Below are 10,193 nucleotides of genomic sequence, written 5' to 3' on the forward strand. Positions count from 1 at the left end.
GGACTTAAACTGTTCAAGAAACCTTTCCGGCCGTAAAAAAATAGTCGATTTTTACTATGAAATTTACCGCCGCCATTTTGTTATAAAATTTTTAATAAAAATTTTTTTTCTACTCTTCAATATGTATTTAATAAACCCTCCAGAAAGAAATCCTATTCTAGTCTCCATTTTCTCAAAACAAATCATCAAATATATAGGTCTCTTTTTCTGACTCTAGGGTAGTGTTACCCCTTAATGAATGTTATTTTAGTGATCAGGTTAAATAAAAATCAATAACAGAAAATTATAAAGTATACATATATTATTATGACTTTTAATTTTCAAATACAGTTCTTTTCTAAATTATGTCCCATTAAAAATGTAAATTTCAAAATAGAAAATAGTTGTAATTCTTTGTACTTTCGAGAATAGTCTTATAAAAGCAATATATAAAAATTCATGTGTGCTTTAGCATTTGTGTTGAATGTGTATGTGAAATGTAAATTTTCTACTCACTTTTAATAGTTTTTCTTTCTTTATTTTAAGATCTCAGTAATCGTCCTTCTTTTATTGTTTGTTTCAACTTTTATATTAGTTGAGATGAAGATAATTTCAATTTTAATATTTATTTTTACACAATAACTTGGAACTACGCCCTTTGATTCACAATAAGTGACAAAACAATCAAGTCTATACGACTGAAAAAAATATATCGTTCAGGTAACTTTGCCTGAATTAAACTGCCCAACTTAGTTACGCCAAGTTTACGCGGGCCACTGCCCAGATTTCTCCTTGTCAATTCTTGTTATTGATTGACAATTAGGTGGGGAAATCCTCAATGCAGTTTATTGCACTTAGTTGTTACTTAGTGAAATTCTGACAGCTTGCAGAATTTGGTACTTGCAAAATCTAAAATTGAACCACTTCGTTATTGTGAAATAATTGAAATTAACTAAAGGAAACCTTACCTTGCAATATTAAAATAAAGAAAATTGTACTTTGCTTAATTCTTTGTGCTAAATACCCGATTAAAAGTAGGTTGTTAAGAATTTCCTTAATGTTGGAAATTATGAGTATTACCAATTAATATGTGTTTTTGTGTAATAATGTTGATTGTGTTTTTGGGTTAAAAAATGATTAATTGGATTTTATATAATTCAAATAAAATTCGTTGTTTGTCTTGAAATATAAAGGTTACGAAGTCATACGTAACAACTGCCCCCCTTTTATTAGGCTGACGTCCCTTGTCAGCTGCTAAGAAAATCTGCGTGTGGTTGTGTCGTGGTCCTGATATATCTTTTTTGTTGTAGAGGTATTTAACTCTTTCGAGTTTTACAAATAATATATCCTTGATATAATTTTTACATAGATTTCTGTAAGATAAGTATTTTATTAAAAAAAAAGTCTTTCTCTGATATCAGTCATTTTTAATAATTGATGAATTTTGTTAGTGCTTTTAGTAGTTTGCTAATTTTATAAAATGCGAAAAATAAACATGTGGGTGTTTATTTAATTAATTTTTTTTAAAATTTAAAATCAGAGAAAAAATTTTTTTTTGTATAGGACATGACAACAAAATTGTTGTTACTGCCCCCTTTTATTAGGTTGACGTCCCTTGGCCGCCTTATTTTTTATAATATATAATAATGTTTTCGTTGTTTTATATTAACATTTGAAATGATTCTTTTAAATAAAGGCAAACTTTTTGTTCAAAAACAGACTCGTTTCCTCTTTTTTTATTTTAGGAAGATTTTTAAGTATCTTAGTTTGCTTTTATTTGAATTAGTTTACAGTGGTAGAAAATTTTGGCGTTGATTTGTACATTGTTTGTTTGTATTTAATACATTTTTTAGATTTAAAATTTTTAACTTTTTAGACATGAATCGTAGAAAAAAAATGTTTTCTTTTTTAAATTTAATTTCATTGTATTCCATCAAATAAAAAATTTGTTTTATTTTTAGATAAATAACCTTTTTTTGTTTTATTGGCAATGTTTATGGTTTTTATAATTTTAGTTAACATTTAATTTCATCTGTTTAAATTTTTTTTCAAATCGTATATAAGTACACAATTTCTATTTATTTTAAACGAAGAATACGTATGAAAATTATTCGTTGAACAAACTTAATAACCTAACTTTACAATATTTAAATTTAATTTTAATATAACTTTTTCAATTAAAAAAATATTTTGCTTACAATGTTTGTTGTTATTTTACAAGGTTTGCTTATTCGTTAGGAAAAATTATAATTCGTAGTGATTTTATAAGGTTGTTTTACAAAAAGAAAATTATTTTTTTCTAACATTAGGATATTTTTTTTTGTATTTTCATAATAAAATGAAATCTAAATTCCGTTACTATTTCCTTCTAATTTTTTTTATGTGGTTTATACCCCCGTCTTAAGCTTATCTAGCTATACAAGTGTGATTACATTTTCTCTTACATAATATTTCTTATTATGCATTTCCTAATACTAAGTTTTGCGCCTACAGAGCGACTTGAAAATTAGGAGTACTGCTTGGTGGCCAAAAAGCTAAATTGCCATTTTGCTAAACCACGCACAGCAAAACTGTTTTACCGACTGAGTGTTTCGAACCTAACCTCTTACTGTGTAAAATTTTTATTTGCCTGGACCACCATCGCATTTGCCTGGACCACCCGTCTAATTGGTTTTCTCGCTAGTGGAGAGGGAAACTGTAGAAATCCTCTTCTGAGTACAACCGGTTTATCGACAGTCGAGTTCTAATAGTGTGTACCGGACAATAATCGACGGTGCACATCATTATACCTCGACGTCAAACCTCCCGCTTAGATTGTCTCACGTGCCGGAAAAATACCAAGCCAAATGGGCGCTAACCAAGGGTACTATACCCATGGTCCTTAAACGGTCGCCATTTTCATATAAGTCGAACAAGTGACTGACTTTTATTCCCTGTCGTCTGCTATCTGAAATCGCCACTTTTGTGCATTAGGAATAAAAAATATCGTAAGTAACATGGGAATAAAGGCAGCCAATTTGTTTAGGATGATTTTTGTGACACTCGTTCCGGTCTCGACCTCCACTCGTGTCACAAAAATCGCCGTAAGCGGATGACTGCCTTTATACCCTTGTTGCTTAATATACTATTTCCTGCTGGCTGTTCAAGACCAGAAAACTCTACAAAAAATATATTTTTTATTTAAATAAGTGTTAAAAAAATCATAACTTTAATTATTTTATTTCCTCATACTTGAATGTTGTGGCGACTTTCTTGAGATTTTAAATTTATTTTTAATATTAATAAAACACGTGGGTAGGACTCAAGAATGAAGCACACAATACGAGAAAAATTTCCACCAGTTACCAACAATGTTGAGACGGGCGGCTGAGCAAGCAGTTGCAAGTGAATACGAACGAGGTTGATAACAATGGTGAACTTACCGGTGTTCATTCCACGTTGGATCACACGAATTCGAGTTCAGGTCAGCCATGTCTCAGAAGAATGCAATTTGGTGTTGTACACAATAAAACTTCAAAATAACACTTATTATAATATATTTTAAGAAAATGAAACTTTTGGTTGTATACAATAGTAGGATTTCGTGACACAGCACGACTTGAGTCGAAGACCTCGCAAATCTTTCTTAGTCTCTCTCGTCGTCATTCGGCGGCACGCGGTATTTCTCTGTCGTCTACTAGAGGAAGCATAGACGACACCTATATTTCAAGCGCGGGAATAATTTGAAATAGTAATTAGTAAATTAAAGAGTTGACGAATAGAAACCACGTGTTAACTAAATAAATGGAGATTGATCGCGTAACGATTTAGTTCGTTACACTTTCTCCTTCTAAATCGCGGTTGCTACTCGTCATTCTCAAGTTCAACCAATTGTTTACCATCTGTTCGTCCGTAAAATAAAGAATGATTGTTTTTAAATTTTATTAACAGAAATCAATATTTAGAACTGAAATAAATATTTTTCCTTTTTTTATAAGTTATTATTATGACAACTTGCAACTGCTTTAGTGAGGATAAAAATAGCTATTTAGTGAATTATACACACACATTCATCCACACATTTGTTTTTATTATCAAAATAATTGAGTTTTTGTTACATATATGGAATGCTAATTGTATAAGCTAAATTTTATTAACTAAAGATTTGGAGAACACTTTTGGTTCAAAAAAAAAGAAAATTATTATTATTATGTATTATTTTAGTAAACACTTTGATTTAAAGAAAAGAAAATTAGTTTCGAAAGGCGAACATAGTTATGATGAACGCGTAAATAAAAAATAATGTCTGTAACCATTTTGGTTTAATACTTGTGAAACAAAAAAAAATATATATGTGACCTGAAATGTTAAAAGGGACCTTACGTCCAAAATGAAGTTTTCGAGAAAAACGTTCTTAAAGTTAACAAACCGATATTCATACTTCTGCATATGAAGAATTCGTTACTCGGTGGTTTTTGAGGTCGCTGATTACGAATCTGCTATCAGAATTCCAAAATTCAAAATGGCGGATCCAATATGGCGCCAAAAAAAATGTAAGAAGCAAATAGATTCGCTTGAAACAGTTTGCAAACTTATCAGATTTACTCGGTACATGTTGCTATGAGGTTTTTGGGGTTGCTGATTACGAATCTGAGCTCATATTTTCAGAATTCAAAATGGCGAATCCAATATGGCGGACAAAAATTTTAAAATTATCTAAATTTGCCTGAAATTCATTCCTTGGGGTTGCTGATTACGAATGTGACATCATATTTTCAAAATTCAAAATGGCGGATCCAATATGGCGAACAAAAATTTAAAAATTATCTAAATTTGCCTGAAATTCATTACGTGGGGGTTTTTGGGGTTGCTGATTACGAATCTGACATCAGATTTTCAAAATTCCAAATGGCGGATATAATAGGTAAAACAAAATTTAAAAATTGATCGAATTTATTTGTAACTTTTTACTGGAATTTTTAAAAATTTTCAATTTTCATCAATATTAATTTGTCAAAAGAATTAACGAAACCCTTTCAAATAAAAATTTAAAAATAAAAAATTTGTTAAAATTAATTCCAGTGATCGTCAATTTGACGAAAAATTGACGATCACTATCGTTATTCTTTTTTTATTATGATATAATAAGGTTAGTTTTTCTACTGTTTGCTTCGTTATAAAACTATTTTGAATCAGCGACCCCAAAAACCCCTTAGAAATGAATTTCAGGCAAACTTATATAATTTTAAAATTTTTGTCTTCCATATTGGATCGGCCATTTTGAATTTTGAAAATCTGATGTCAGATTCGTAATCAGCGACCCCAAAACCCCCCGAGTATTTTTATATATTTCTTTTGTGCTGATGTTTTTCTACGTTTTTTTAGCCAATTGCGTCCATCTTTGAAGCGCAATTGTAAAAAAAACTAATAAAGCTAGACGTGTGGGCTTTATTGCGTTGAAAAGAGCAGATCATTTTCTATAAGAATCACTAAAAAACTGAAAATCGATTTTTTTGACCTACGGTCCTTTTTAACATTCCAGGTCACATATATGTATATATATATATTTTTTTTTTGAGGTAGTTAATAACACGTGAGATATTGCGTCGGAGAACTGTGACGCTAACATGTCATCGAACAACGCGGTACTTAAAGATTCGGTGGGGGGCTGTTGTTTTCCTCGGCAGCTTCTGGTGGTGCAGTTGCAGTTCCTTCTTCTTCGTTTTTGTCGGGCTGATTGCCAATAGCAAGAGGGTCACTTTGGGAGGATACTGAGATTGCGTCATCTTCAGAAGAACTGCTTGGTGTTGGTACAGCTTCCACTGTTGGTCCAGGTGATCTCATAGTACGAATTCCGGAATATCCAGGTTGTCGTACCGAGCAAATTACAGACGGTGCTGATGGTCGTACCTGGTTCGGTACAAATCGATTACGGTTGCGCTCAGATTTGATTTCCGTAGCCACCTTTCTCCTGGTTGCAATAGCTTCTTCTACCAGTTGTTGACGGCAAAGTGAGCAGTGGGGATCTGGCATATTTCGTGGAGATCTGCACCTTTTACACTTGAGATGCTCGGGCAAGCTTGGTTTTGCATTGGCGAAGTGCGGCCAGGGGCAATCACGTGTAGAAAAATCGGTGCAGGAGCACTCCTGGCAAAATTTTCCATTATATTCTTGTGGACACGCGTATTGACAGTGTCCCATTGCGCCGCAATTGAGACAGCCGGGAGGTGGTTTGGGTCTCAATGCCGGTTCACGTAGTTGAGCCTGAGCGTGGTAAACCTCTCTTAACTTCTGAGCAAAATATTCCTTATAACGTTTGCTCAGTTTAGCCAGTGGTTTAAGGTTTAATTTTCTCGTGGTCTACAAGTAAGCTGTCCCAGTCGTAGTTGAATGCTGTGAGCTCTGCTTGGAGTTCTTCAACTTTCTTCTGAGATTCTTGTAGTTTTATTTGAGTAGCTTCCATTTTTTGTAAGTATTTTGGCGCTCTCTGGATTGTTCAAGAAGGGCTTGTACTAGTCCTTCATTAGAAGCGTTTTTCCAGTGGATGTTGACGCTAACAATTCATACTTCTTCTGAAGATCGTCCGCGTGTTGAAGAGCTTCCTAAAGCCGTGTATTGGTGGTCTCAAGGGAGAAGAGACTCCCCTCTAGCTCCTCTTTACGAAGAAGGACAAGTCCAGAAGTCTTTTCTAAGGGAGTTGGAATTGGGTCACCGGGGCTGATTCCAGTTGACGTCAGTTGGAAGCGTAGAATTTTGATTTCCGCAGTGGTTGGAAGTGGTAACGCGTTATTCGATTCCATGACAGTATCTGAAAAATTTTTACACAATAGTACGCGATCTAAGTTTTTTTAGCAACTTTTAAGTCGTTGACATGATATTTGCCAATTTTTTTGCCATTTTGATCGCCGATAATGACTACCATGGGAGATAATTTTTCGATTATTACTGCTGGTCCTTTATAACGCGGTGCCAGTTTAGAGCTAAAAGCGCGAGCTGCATTGGACAAAGTATTGTTCGGATGGAACACGTAATCTCCGACCTCGAAATTTATATTTTCTTGTATTGTTTTATTATAAATTTTACTCTGTTTCTTGCTAGCTTTTGTTATTAGTTTTTCAACTTTTTCACGAAGTACAGTACCGCTCAATAACTTTTGCCCACCCTACAGCGATTGAGAGCTGTACAAAAAGTTTTGTATTTTATTTATTATTAAAGATAAAAAGCTCAAAAAGGTCTCTTTTTAAAGCTCTTTTCCTGAGCTTTAACAGTGTATAAAATAAAAATTAAAAAAATTAATTTGTTAGTGTTTAAAAAATGTTATTGCAACATAAAATTTTTCGTTTTTTTTTGTTTTTTTTAAAGTGATACAGTTTGTTAGGAAATGGTCGCATTTTAATCCCACATATATTTTCTGAAAGCTAGTTTTATCACCTTTAAAATGCATTTTTGAAAAATTTTATACGATAATTTTTAAGAAAAATATGATTTTTTGTTTAAAAAAATAGCCATTTTTTTCAATTGTTGATAACTCAAAAACGGTTACTTTAGGAAAAAATTTTTAAGAACATAAATTATTCCTTTTTATGTGCAGAATTAGAAAAAAAATATTAAAAATTTTTTTTTCAAAAAATTTTTTTTGACTTTTTTTGAAAAAAAATTTTTTTTTTCATTTTTTATATTTTTTAGTTTTAATTGTAGAAACTCGCTTTTTACACTCATTACAACAAGCAAGAAAATTTTTCATCGTATTTATTTAATTTTTTTCAATAATTTTAACTCACCAATCATTTAAATAACTTTTGTTATAATACTTATTTATTATATTATTATATTTTAAAAATTTATTAACATTGTAATCGACAGTACGTCTCGAGATGTTAATTAATTTGAAATCTGTCGATTACTTTTTCCATCTTTGTGATGCGTTATTATTGCTATGCGCTCATCAGTAGTTAAATTTCGAGATTTCATTTTGCTGATTAATCAGAACATATAATGTTAATAAATTTAAATAATAAATTTCGCGTATTTTCAAATATATAGAGAAAGACTTCCGATATTTATGACAATTGTCACAAGACTGACATTATGATGACAATCGTCGAAGTAATTAAGAACCTTTAATCCGTTTACAAACAATATAATAAATAAGTATTATATCAAAAGTTATTTAAATGATTGGTGAGTTAAAATTATTGAGAAAAATTAATTAAATACGATGAAAAATTTTCTTGCTTGTTGTAATGAGTGTAAAAAGCGAGTTTCTACAATTAAAACTAAAAAATATAAAAAATGAAAAAAAAAATTTTTTTTTGAAAAAAGTCAAAAAAATTGTTTTGAAAAAAAAATTTTTCATATTTTTTTTTAATTCTGCACATAAAAAGAAACAATTTATGTTCTTAAAAATTTTTTTCCTAAAGTAACCGTTTTTGAGTTATCAGCAATTGAAAAAAATGGCTATTTTTTTAAACAAAAAATCATATTTTTCTTAAAAATTATCGTATAAAATTTTTAAAAAATGCATTTTAAAGGTGATAAAACTAGCTTTCAGAAAATATATGTGGGATTAAAATGCGACCATTTCCTAACAAACTGTATCACTTTAAAAAAAACAAAAAAAAACGAAAAATTTTATGTTGCAATAAAATTTTTAAACATTAACAAATTAATTTTTTTAATTTTTATTTTATACAGTGTTAAAGCTCAGGAAAAGAGCTTTAAAAAGAGACCTTTTTGAACTTTTTATCTTTAATAATAAACAAAATACAAAACTTTTTGTACAGCTCTCAATCGCTGTAGGGTGGGCAAAAGTTATTGAGCGGCACTGTACGTTTACACGTTTTACGCGTTCTAACCAGTCAGGGGTATTCGTGTCAATTGTCGAATTTGTTTTTGTGTCATTTACTTGTTCACCAACGCGTCTTGGCTTGCTAATTTATTTAGCGGCCCTTGAACACGTGCGATATTGCGTAAGTGTCTGTAGTACCAATTCACGGATCCGTTAAATCGATGTAATTCTTTACGGTTTCGAGGGGTTGGACGCTCGAGAATCGGTTCTATGCGCTTTGGATTTGGTTTGAGACCATCTGTGTCAAGGAGAAGACCGAGATACTCAACGGAAGATTTCGCGAAATAAGATTTTTCTCTAATTATCGACAAACCTGCATTTTCAAGGATTGTGAAAATAATGTCTAGCAACAAGATATGCTCTTCAAACGTCCTTGAGATGATTATTATCCAATCATCTAGATACGCGTGAACCTGATCTATATAACGTTCTGGAAAATTGTGTTCTCTGATATATTCTACGAATTTTTCTTTTAATCGGTCAGTTAAGGCTTGAAATGTGGCCGGCGCGTTTGTTAAACCGAAGGGCATTCGGACCCATTTAAATTGTCCTTTTTCCGGAATAGTGAAAGCTGTATATTCACGTGATTTGGGATCGATAGGAATGTGGTGGAAGGCGTCGGTGAGGTCTATTGTACTAATGATATTAGCTTCTGATAACGCGTCTAGTATTGCATCCATACGTGGCAAAGAATAAGCCGACTTTTTCGTATTTTTATTTAATTTACGATAGTCCATGCAGACTCTCGGCCTGCCGTCCTTACGGTATGTCAATGCTACAGGGCTAGCAAAACGACCGTTACTTCGTACTATAAATTTTTTTTCTAAATAATTGTCTACCTGAGCATCGATTATTTTATTAGCTTCTATACTACGTCGATATGGTTTAATTTTAATAGGAGTCGGGTCTGTTAACTCGATAACGTGTGTAGTTAAATTTGTGACACCTGTTCCCGCAGTAAATTTAGACAATTTTTCGTCTAGAAATTCATTAAGAGTTTTTCTTTGATCTGTTGTCAATTCAATCAATTGAATTGAATTTAGGTAGTTACGCGAATTATTTACTGAACTCAAAGGGTTTTGTATTTTTGAACCTTTTATGGACCAATAACACCTAGTGGCGTCAATTATGACTTTCCACGTGGTTAAAAAATCCATACCTAAAATGATGGGGGTGGTAAATCCATCAAAGACTGCAAACCACACTTCACCATAACAGTCGTTTATTTGAATTTCGAATTTCACTGAATAACGGGGGGTGGCCACGTGGTCGCGGTGAGCTGTACGCCAGCGCGGGTTATCTCGTCATGAACAGGTTTACCTTTTGAAAATTGTTTTATTTTATCGAATGATTCTCCTGACATGAACGTGCGATCACTGCCGGTGCC

Source organism: Leptopilina heterotoma, unplaced genomic scaffold (genome assembly GCF_015476425.1).
Source record: "Leptopilina heterotoma isolate Lh14 unplaced genomic scaffold, ASM1547642v1 Lhet_145, whole genome shotgun sequence".
Classification (NCBI taxonomy): Eukaryota; Metazoa; Arthropoda; class Insecta; order Hymenoptera; family Figitidae; genus Leptopilina; species Leptopilina heterotoma.